Here is an 11,789-nt window from a genome sequence, read left to right as displayed (position 1 = left end):
TAGACCAAACCCTAGCTTGTGGCTATTAGGGTTTCATTACAACCACATAACCCAAATTCGCCCATTTTACCCTCAAATGGGTCAAACAAGTCTCTAGTAACCAAAACCCAAACCATTAACCAATTAAAACTCAAAACTTAGAGTTAGAACTTACCGAGACTATCAACGCATAGCTAGAGACACAAGGAACAACTTTAATTCTTGCTCTAAAGATCTACCCTCAATCCTTCACTCAAATCTCACTTTTAATCTAAATGGGTGTTGAGTTTTTGGGAGAGAAAATGAAAGAAAAGATAAAAGAAATTAAATGAAATGGATGAGTTGTTGGGATTTAATGCTCCCATCAGATTTATACGCCAAATTACTAATTTGCCCCTTGAAGTCATTTAATTTGAGTTAAAACCGGCACCAGTCTAGCAGAAATGTCGCGGCGCGGCTAAAATCGTCGCGGCGCGACGAACAAAGGGAAAATCACCCCTTCTTAACCCAGGTTCTGACCCTGGTTTGCTCGATATGCCGCGTGACCCATCTGTCGTGGCGCGGCCTAAGGCACTATCTGGCCATCTCGACAACCTTAAACACAAAAATCGTTTTACACAACATTCAAGTCGTTCAAGCTTTCAATACACGTCTAAACATCGTATCTAAGCCACACAAGACTTAACGCTAACCAAATTCATATACAAACTTATATACGCACACATTAACAAGTACATATATATATATATATATATATATATATATATATATATATATATATATATATATATATATATATATATATATATATATATATATATATATATATATATATATATATATCTACACAATTACGCCTAAACGACGAGTTACAAACGTACAAACGATTAAGTATGTACCTTTCAATACGTACGGGAAAAACGGGATGTTACAACTCTCCCCCACTTGAATCGGAGCGCGTCCTCACGATCCAAGCCGCATGACAAGCCGGAAGATAAACCAAAACAAACTCTTTGGATTCCCACGTAAACTCAGAACCCTTTCGATGTCGCCATTGCACCTTGAAAGTTCTAATTTCCTTGTTCCTCAACATCTTAACCTTCTCATCAAGGATTGCAACCGGTTCTTCCGCATACTCTAGCTTGTTATTCAACGTAATCTCATCTAAAGGCACCCAAGTCGAGTCATCCGCAAGACACTTACGAAGATGGGAAACATGAAATGTGTTATGAATTCCCGTAAGTTCTTCGGGTAACTCTAGTCGATAAGCAACCTCACCAACACGTGCCAAAACCTTGAAAGGACCAATAAACCGAGGAGCTAACTTTCCTCATTTCCGAAACCGGATAACACCCTTCCATGGAGAAACCTTAAGCATCACCATGTCACCTTCTTGAAACTCTATCGTTCTCCTACCTTTATCGGCATAAGACTTTTGTCTATCTTGCGCCGCTTTAAGTCGAGCCCGAATCATCTCAATTTTACTATTTGTCTCCAAAACCAATTCGGAACTTCCGATTTCTCGTTGACCCACTTCTCCCCAACAAATGGGAGTTCGACACCTACGCCCATAGAGCATCTCATAAGGTGGTATTCCAATACTAGTGTGGTAACTATTGTTGTATGAAAATTTCACCAAGGGTAAGTGCTCATCCCAACTTCCACCAAAGTCAATAATACACGCCCTTAACATATCCTCTAACGTTTGGTTCGTACACTCAGTTTGACCGTCCGTTTGAGGATGATACGCCGTGCTCATTTTCAATTGAGTACCCATATCTTCATGAAACTTGTTCCAAAATCGGGACGTAAAACGAGTATCTCGATCCGAAACAATAGATATAGGAACCCCATGTCTCGATATCACCTCCTTGATAAACAACTTGGATAAAGTCTCCAATGATATCGTTTCCCGTATGGGAAGAAACAAAGAACTTTTCGTCAATCGATCAACTATCACCCAAATCGTATCATATTGGGTTCTAACTGTCTTCGGTAACTTAGTAATGAAGTCCATGGTAATGTGCTCCCATTTCCATTTCGGGACTTCCAAGGGTTGTAACTTACCATACGGCTTTTGGTGTTCGGCTTTAACTTGCAAACATGTGACGCATTGTTCAACATACTTAGCCATATCACGCTTCATACCGGGCCACCAATAATCTTTCTTCAAGTCATAGTACATCTTTGTTGCACTCGGATGAATGGAGTACTTTGACTTACGTGCTTCATAAAGTAGCACTTGTCGGTTACCACCCATCTTAGGTACCCACACTCTTCCTTGAAACGACAACAAACCACGCGAGCCCATAGCAATGAACTCCGTTTGCCCCACAATCCGCTCTTCGTGCTTGTTGTGAACATACGCTTCTATTTGAACCTCACCAAGCTTTACAAGGAAATTGTTAGTAATAATCATGCGTAACGATCCTACTCGTATCGCCGGATGTTGACTCTTTTGACTCAAGGCATCCGCGACCACGTTCGCCTTTCCCGGATGGTAAAGTATCTCACAATCATAATCCTTTACCACATCCATCCACCTACGTTGACGATAATTCAAATCTCATTGAGTAAAGAGATGTTTCAAACTCTTATGGTCACACTTGACACCATACAAGTAGTGGCGCCAAATTTTCAATGCATGAACCACCGCCGCCAATTCAAGATCATGTGTCGGGTATCTCTTTTCGTGTTCCTTTAATTGTTGAGAGGCGTAAGCGATGACCTTACCTCTTTGCATCAAAACACACCCGATCCCATTTAAAGAAGCATCACAATAAACCGTCATGTCTTCTACCCCTTCCGGCAACACTAACACCGGAGCTTGACACAATTTCTCTTTTAACAATTGAAAAGCGATTTCTTGCTCGTTCTCCCAATTGAATCTTACGTTATTCCTCGTCAATTTAGTCAAAGGAGAAGCAATCTTAGAAAAGTCTTGGATGAACCTACGATAATAACCGGCCAATCCGAGAAAGCTTCGGATTTCTGTAGGCGTAGTCAGTTGTCCCCAACCCTTCACCGTTTCTATCTTCCCCGGGTCTACTTGAATTCCTTCTTGATTCACAATATGGCCAAGGAATTGAACTTCCCATAGCCAAAATTCACATTTGGAGAATTTTGCATACAACTTCTCCTTCCGCAATGTCTTCAACACTTCACGCAAATGGTGCTCATGTTCCTTCATACTCTTAGAATAAACAAGTATGTCGTCGATGAACATAATTACCGACTTGTCCAACATAGGTTGGCACACTTGGTTCATTAGATCCATGAATGCCGCAGGTGCATTCGTAAGACCAAAAGGCATAACTACAAACTCAAAATGCCTATAACGCGTTCGAAAAGCCGTTTTCTCTATGTCTTCCTCACGGACCCACACTTGATGATAGCTGGACCGTAAGTCAATCTTAGAAAAATACGTTGCACCTTGGAGTTGGTCAAACAAATCATCAATCCTAGGTAATGGATAGCGATTCTTGATCGTCACTTTGTTCAACTCCCGATAATCGATGCACATCCGCATACTTCCATCTTTCTTTTTCACAAACAAGACCGGAGCACCCCATGGTGAGGAGCTCGGTCGAATGAAACCCTTTTCAAGCAACTCTTGGGTTTGATTTAACAACTCTTGCATTTCCGTTGGCGCTAAACGATAAGGAGTTTTAGCAATGGGAGTAGCTCCCGGAACCAACTCAATGCGAAATTCTACTTGTCTTTCCGCCGGAACACCCGGTAACTTATCCGGAAAAACGTCTTCAAACTTCTTTTTGCCGAAGGTAAAGCCACTCTTTCTCAAGATGAGCGACTCAAACCCTTTGGCCATATCAAACAACTCATCAAAACAATTCACCACATTCACACTAATCTTTTCTTGATAATTGTCATTCAAGATTCGGTAAAAGTCTTCCTTCAACATCTTATCATTCCCGACATACTCCGGGCAAAATTGAGTTTTTGACAAGTAAACGGATTTAAGAGTATTCAAATCCATCGACCCTTGCCTCAAGGAACGCAACTCGTCCTTAAGCCTAGTAAGATCGGCCGAAGTTCGGTACTCTTGGAAGAACTCCGTTTTGAACTCATCCCAAGTAAAGTCCACGCATTGTTCTTCGCCATAAACTTGGATTTTTGCATCCCACCATAGCTTCGCATCACCTCTTAGCATGCTACAACCATACCTTATCTTTTTATCAATAGGGCATTCACAAGTTCGAAAAGCCCCCTCCATATCGGAGATCCACCGGGCACTCTTTAACGGGTCTCTTTCGCCCTCAAAAGTAGGAGGTTGAGCATCTTTAAAATTCTTATTGAAAAAGTCTCGTCTACCGACATTGTCCCCTTGAAGGACAACTTTAATTTGCTCCTTTACTACGTTAACTAATTGCTCGTCAATCGTATCTAGAAACATTTTCTTAACATCTCCAAGGAAAGACGCATGATGACTTTTCAAAATGGCCTCGACTTTAGCCGTGAATTCGGGGTCCTCACTAGTGCCCCCATTTTCGGTGTCGTGTCCGTTTCTCATCTTCATTCTATAAAACGGAAAAGATTTAAACGACTAAACGAAACAAAAGGACATAACACCTATGCATATACGTATACCCCACACTACTCCATCTTACTCAACAATCGTCGTACATTACTTGTTTGACACGATTTGCGCTCGTAACAATGGTAGCTAATCATTGTTACGCTAGCACGTCGCATTAACTTGCTAGTACAACGTCCATCTCGCTTGATGATTGCTAAACACAACACAATCAATTAGCACGAGATTAGTTCACATAACCAAAGCACTAACAATTCCCGATTAGACCCAAAGTCCTACAAGTCCCGCATAAAAGCGCATGCACAATAAAGCCTAAGTCTAGGCACCTATCTCAAGTCGCCTAAATCCCTTAGACCATGCTCTGATACCACTTGAAACAACCCAAACCGTACTCCGTACGATAAATTTTTTTTTTTAAATGATACACATTTACGTGCCAATTAAATATGTAAACCATTCCACACGCTTCATTAAAAACATACTACGAGTTTAATGTTTACAAAAAGGCACAAAGGCCATTAACGAATATGATACAAGTTTGACCAACTACAAATGATAGTTTATAATCCAAACGACCCCTTGAGCATGGTTTGGGACTAAACTACCCAAAACGTAGGTCAACTTCCAAAAGCTTCATCATAACATCAACAAGGACAACTAGTGCCCAATAACCCCCTTACCCTTGTCCACACCTGCATCTAAAAAGATAAACAACGAGAGGGGTAAGCTAATGCTTAGTGAGTGCAACAATTATACGTTTACATATACAACCTACTTACTTGCAATCACTTACGCATTTACCGCATACATGCTAGCATTATAAGTATTCATACCATCACAAGTATAACACTAAACCTTCCACCATACGAGCTAGCATAACAATAGCATATTGTTTAAACAATATAATATGCTACAATCCACACATACAACCATGGTTAACCAAACGAACGAGGGAACGGTGTTTAAAAACCGTAGGAGTTCATAACAACCATTAGTGCACTTAACACTTCGTACACTAACCCCACGGGTGGCATCTTAACACGTCGATACTTCACCCCGGGTGGTGCCTTAACACTTCGGCACTTCACCCCGAGTGGTGTCTTAGCACATCGACACTTCACTCGTTACATCTCTCGGAGTGGCATCTTAACACATCGATACTTCACTCCCGAGTGGTGTCTTAACACATCGACACTTCACTCGCCATGTGAGGAGTGGTGTCTTAACATGTCGACACTTCACAACTCAACTTCACAAATAAATACATCATATATGCACACATATAATTATTCCACTCACCTTAGCACTTCGGTGATGATTATGCACTTCCGAGCTTCAAGGCAAAGTACCTAATACATAAGTACACATTCAATTACACAACTAGTAGAATTTACCACATTACACCTACTTGAGCATTTAATGACCCAACTCGCATTAAATGACTCAAACACACCACAACTGGCCCTTTAATGGCCAAGACTCGACTTTAATCACTAAAGCTAGTGAATTAAAGTCTAGTAACTTCAACTAGCACCAACTTAGGGTAATTTATACCCATTTCACCCAAACTAGGTCAACTAGCACATTTTGGATCCATTTTAACACTTTCACTACCAAACTTGTCAAACATGACCCAATTAACATCTCTTTCAACTTTAACAAGTGTTTTAGTGACTAAAAACGCCATTTAACATTTACAAATCCTATTTTCATTAGACCAAACCCTAGCTTGTGGCTATTAGGGTTTCATTACAACCACATAACCCAAATTCGCCCATTTTACCCTCAAATGGGTCAAACAAGTCTCTAGTAACCAAAACCCTAACCATTAACCAATTAAAACTCAAAACTTAGAGTTAGAACTTACCGAGACTATCAACGCGTAGCTAGAGACACAAGGAACAACTTTAATTCTTGCTCTAAAGATCAACCCTCAATCCTTCACTCTCAAATCTCACTTTTAATCTAAATGGGTGTTGAGTTTTTGGGAGAGAAAATGAAAGAAAAGATAAAAGAAATTAAATGAAATGGATGAGTGGTTGGGATTTAATGCTCCAATCAGATTTATATGCCAAATTACTAATTTACCCCTTGAAGTCATTTAATTTGAGTTAAAACCGGCACCAGTCTGGCAGAAATGTCGCGGCGCGGCTAAAATCGTCGCGGCGCGACGAACAAAGGGAAAATCACCCCTTCTTAACCCAGGTTCTGACCCTGGTTTGCTCGATATGCCGCGGCGCGAACCCGTCTGTCGCGGCGCGGCCTAAGGCACTATCTGGCCATCTCGACAACCTTAAACACAAAAATCGTTTTACACAACATTCAAGTCGTTCAAGCTTCCAATACACGTCTAAACGTCGTATCTAAGCCATACAAGACTTAACGCTAACCAAACTCATATACAAACTTATATACGCACACATTAACAAGTATATATATATATATATATATATATATATATATATATATATATATACACACACACACAATTACACCTAAACGACGAGTTACAAACGTACAAACGATTAAGTATGTACCTTTCGATACGTACGGGAAAAACGGGATGTTACATTTAGGTTTAGGGAGTAAACCCAAAACACTAAACCTTAAACTCTAAATCGGGCTAGATTTTAAAAAAAAAAGACTTCATATAAGATGAAAGAAAACAACGTTCCAAAAATATTATTAGGAATAACATTACTCATGATGAATGTTATCAATTATTTCTTCGATCGTTTTCTCGCATAAATAATAACATTTATCACAAAGTTTCATTTTTAAATGTTCATATTTTCACCTAAAATTGATGTTTGAAAAAAAAAATTCGAAAAAACCGAAAAAAATATACTTCCCTAAAAAAAGTGCTTCCCTCTTGATGATGACTATATATATATATATATATATATATATATATATATATATATATATATATATATATATATATATATATATATATATATATATATATATATATATAACCAATGTATCAAAATTCATACATCAACCAATAAATTGATAATACAACAATAAAAGCAAACAAAAAAATCTTGAAGATTACTCAAACAGAGCCCCATTTGACCAAAGGGTACAAGTCCAGAATCACATGAAACATATCATATAACTTGATCTTCTACTTCCATGGCCTAAAAGAAAGAACAATGACAGCAGTAATGATCAACAACATAAAGATCCCAAAACAAATCCATTTCCTAGTATTCATTAGAGTCTTTTTATTTACCACCTTTAATTGTTTTGTACCACCTCTCACAAATGAATTCGCTCTGTTTACATGATTCTCGATATCGTCTAACTGATCCCCTTGACTCTCTACTAAAATCGCCATATCCATAAAAACTTAATGCAGTTCCTTTAAATTTCTCTCTAACAGTGTTACAGCGTCATGTCGTTCTTATATTTCAAGCATTGTTTCCATCACCTGAACTCGACCTTGTTCTAGAATCGCTTTTTGTAAAAACGTCTCGCTTTTTCCAGTTGAGATTAGATCATCTACAATCGCCTCATCCGCGTTTTCTCTAAAATAATTAATAACTTGCTAGAATAGAAGTTTAGTAAACAAAATATGAACAAAGAATGTACAAACTTGAAGTGTATTGTAAATGGTTTTCCTTATTTTCAAATGTTACATACTACCTCTTTAAATACAAGAGAAATATTAAATGCATAATAAATGCAAACCAACTATACCTAAGAAACATTAAATGCTAGATATAAAAGAGATATCCTACAATCTCTATATTAAATGCAAGATATCTATAATTTGGAAATATCCCATAAATCAAGGGATTATGTTGCACTAATTTTAACACTCCCACTTAGTGCAAACTCTCGATCAAAAATCCCCAACGCTTCTCGAAATTCCATGAACTTAGTTTTCATCAAAGCTTTAGTAAAGACATCACCCGTCCTTACATTTGTGAGCTTGATATCGCCGCTACGAACCTTTTCACGAATAAACCAACAAATAATTTCTATATGCTTAACACGTGAACAAAACACCGGATTCGAAGCTACATTGATTGCACTTTCGTTGTAACAATTCATCTTGAGAACCCAATATACTTGTTGAAGTATATCACCAATCAGTTTCTTTAACCAAGTAAACTCTTTTGGCTCCTTTCCACAACCTTTCTCTTGCTTGAGATTTAGTTCCATTGAAGTGGTCATGTGTCTTGACTCCCCCATGTTGGAATGCTCCAAGATACCCCTTGCATAACCCTTGTTAGAGATTAAAAGACCGTCTTCTAGCTTACCGGTTTCCACCCCTAGAAAACAACCAATCTCCCACACGTTCTTCATTTTACAATGAACCAAAAGGTCATCACTAAATCGAGCCTTGAACCTATTTATGATTCCATATGAGTTCTTCTTCAAGAGGTTAGCCCACTTACAAGTAACCAGATTATTTGCTTCCGGCTTCTTATCAACTTCCCATGTTTCAATCTTCTCCAATACACCATTCTTCTCTTGCATTGCTATTCTCCAATCCGGAGAATCTTTGGCTTCCTTGAAACTTGTCGGTTCCTTGGAAACGCCACCTGAAGATAAACATGTAAATACCTTGTTGATGTTCATTTCATCATCAGTGAAATGCCCGAGTTATCTTTTCTCCTTTGTTGATTTTCTCTCTTCCGATTTTTCAGCTACTTCTCCATTTTTAACTCCATTTTCAGCATCATAACACTTTGATTCTGAAATTTGTGAAGAGTATTCACCATGAGAAGTTCCAACCGAATCATCAACCTTAATAGATAGACAATGCACCCAACTTTCATCAACACTAGAATCCTTCTTTTCATTTGCGAAAAGAACACCGCCAATAATCTCCTTATCACAAAGGATAGTTTCATCACCGGTCATACAATGAGAGCTACCCGAATCAAAATCCTATTGATTCGTCTTCCTTACCGTGTTAACGGTAAAACATTGCTCCCATTTAACTTCATCATCATCGTTGCTTGAACAAGCCACATTTGCTTTTGTGACTTTAGAACGACAAAATCTTTTGATATGACCAACCTTTCCACATTTGTAACATGTGGGAGGTTTCCTTCCTTTGTATTCACTTTCATCATCACTTGACGACTCTTCCCCCTCTTCATTCTCCTTGCGGAATGAATCTTCCTTGTCGTCTTTGTTGGATGATAACTTCTTCTTGCTCTTTCCTTTCGAGAACAACACCGCATCGGATTCAAAACTCATGGCCATTTGCTTAGCCAAAGCTTCTTGATTAGAGAGAAGATTCTCTAATTCTTCAATCGAAGGTTGAGTAGCCCACCCCTGAATAGAGGTTATGAATGAGACATACTCCTTCTTCAATCCACGAATCAAGTACCGACACAAACGAGATTCACTAATCTTCTCGTTATCATCAATCTCTGAAATTTCTGAACAAAGAGTTTTCACCCGTAAGAAATATTCAGAAACTAACATACCTTCTTGTCTTGAGATTGCTAACTCATTTTCCAAGAATTGCAACCGTGCGGTATTCTTCTTGGTAAAGAGTTTCTCAAGAGTATCCCAAACCTCCTTTGGCGAGTTAAGATCACGAACGTGTTCTATGAACTCTTTGCTAATTGATGTCCTCAACACAAAGAGAGCCTTCCCACACTTAATCTTCCATTTTCTTCGTGACTCACCTTGCTCAAGAGTTTCTACGGGAATTATAGCATCGCTTCCGGCCACAAGTTCCCATAGATCTTGACCTTGGAGATAAGCCTCCATACACATCTTCCAATACTTGTAGTTGTTGCCTACAAGTCTTTCCATACCATTGAACATACCTCCATTGTTTACATTTGAGACTTCCATTTTTTATTAGCAAGAAACTAGTTTACACTTTGAGTAATTGCACACAAAGTTTAACTTAGGACTAAACTTATAGCCAAGTTTATAACCAAGCTCTGATACCATAAAATAATTAATAACTTGCTAGAATAGAAATTTAGTAAACAAAATATGAACAAAGAATGTACAAACTTGAAGTGTATTGTAAATGGTTTTCCTTATTTTCAAATGTTACATACTACTCTTTAAATACAAGAGAAATATTAAATGCATAATAAATGCAAACTAACTATACCTAAGAAACATTAAATGCTAGATATAAAAGAGATATCCTACAATCTCTATATTAAATGCAAGATATCTATAATTTGGAAATATCCCATAAATCAAGGGATTATGTTGCACTAATTTTAACTTTCTCCAGTGACATTGTAGTACCTAATATGCAAAATCATGCAAATAAATTAACCTAAATATTATGGATTTTTCTAACGATACCATTAAGATGCATAGATATATTATACCTTAGAATAAAAGTAATCAAAAAGTTAATATTACCCACTATGTACAATACACTTATGCATGGTAACAACAGATCTGAAGGTGGTCGTTAGAAAAATCCAAATAAGGCATACCTTCTCTCGACGGTCTCCCGATGCTCAGATGCCATTTTCAGGAGGAGTTCAGTGAACGATTTCATTGACGATTGGAGTTGTGTTCGTAGACCGTTAACTATAGAGATACGTGTACGATCAGTTGAGCTTCCAGGACCACAACCTGGGAGGTTGCGATTGATTTCACTGGAGCGATCTAATGATTCTAGATGGTTCTTAATGAGTTTCGCTTTCGTTAATGATAAAGCGACCTCGTTATCCATTTTAGTTCGCAAGATTTTGATTGAACTAGCATTGTATAAAGTTTTGCTGTGTTCATTTGAATCTTGTAGTTGATTGTGAAGATTTTCAAGAACTTTTAGCTCGTCCTTGATCTCGGCGACATTTTCAAAGAAGTTTTCGAAATTAGTTCCACCAGTTATAGCCGTGTTCTCAATCTCGATATCAGAAACTCGACTACCTGAAAATGATCCGGATAGTAGGTCGTTCATTGTGGCTGTATGTTATAATTTCGAAAATGAATATAAAAATGAAAACAAAATTTAAAAAGTTTGAAATCTGGCTAGAAATAATTTATAGTATATGTGGGATTATATAAGACTTAAAATGTGGAGAATTTGGTTTCATAGAGGGCAGGCGGTAACAGGGAAATTAAGAAGCAGACCAAGTCATTTGATTGAGGGGGGCTGGATTTATGTGGCCATATGTCACGTTTCTGAACTCTTTGGTTGATTAATAGGCTACTTAATAATAATAATAATATATTTAATTTTGAAAATGCCATGGGACAGTTAGTAGAGGCTACGGATGACAATGCATGTCTGATTCATCGAATA

The 11,789-nt window shown here is 38.0% G+C and overlaps 1 pseudogene; it reads right to left on the bottom strand.

Moving 5' to 3' along the window:
* Positions 1-7,664: 7,664 nt before the first annotated feature.
* Positions 7,665-11,444, bottom strand: LOC139897734 (syntaxin-121-like; annotated as a pseudogene).
* Between the last annotated feature and the right edge of the window lie 345 nt (positions 11,445-11,789).

The sequence above is a fragment of the Rutidosis leptorrhynchoides genome, chromosome 3 (genome assembly GCF_046630445.1).
Source record: "Rutidosis leptorrhynchoides isolate AG116_Rl617_1_P2 chromosome 3, CSIRO_AGI_Rlap_v1, whole genome shotgun sequence".
In the NCBI taxonomy this organism is placed as follows: Eukaryota; Viridiplantae; Streptophyta; class Magnoliopsida; order Asterales; family Asteraceae; genus Rutidosis; species Rutidosis leptorrhynchoides.
The sequence above is the reverse complement of the archived record's forward strand: the minus strand, read 5'-3'. Positions and strand labels throughout refer to the sequence as shown.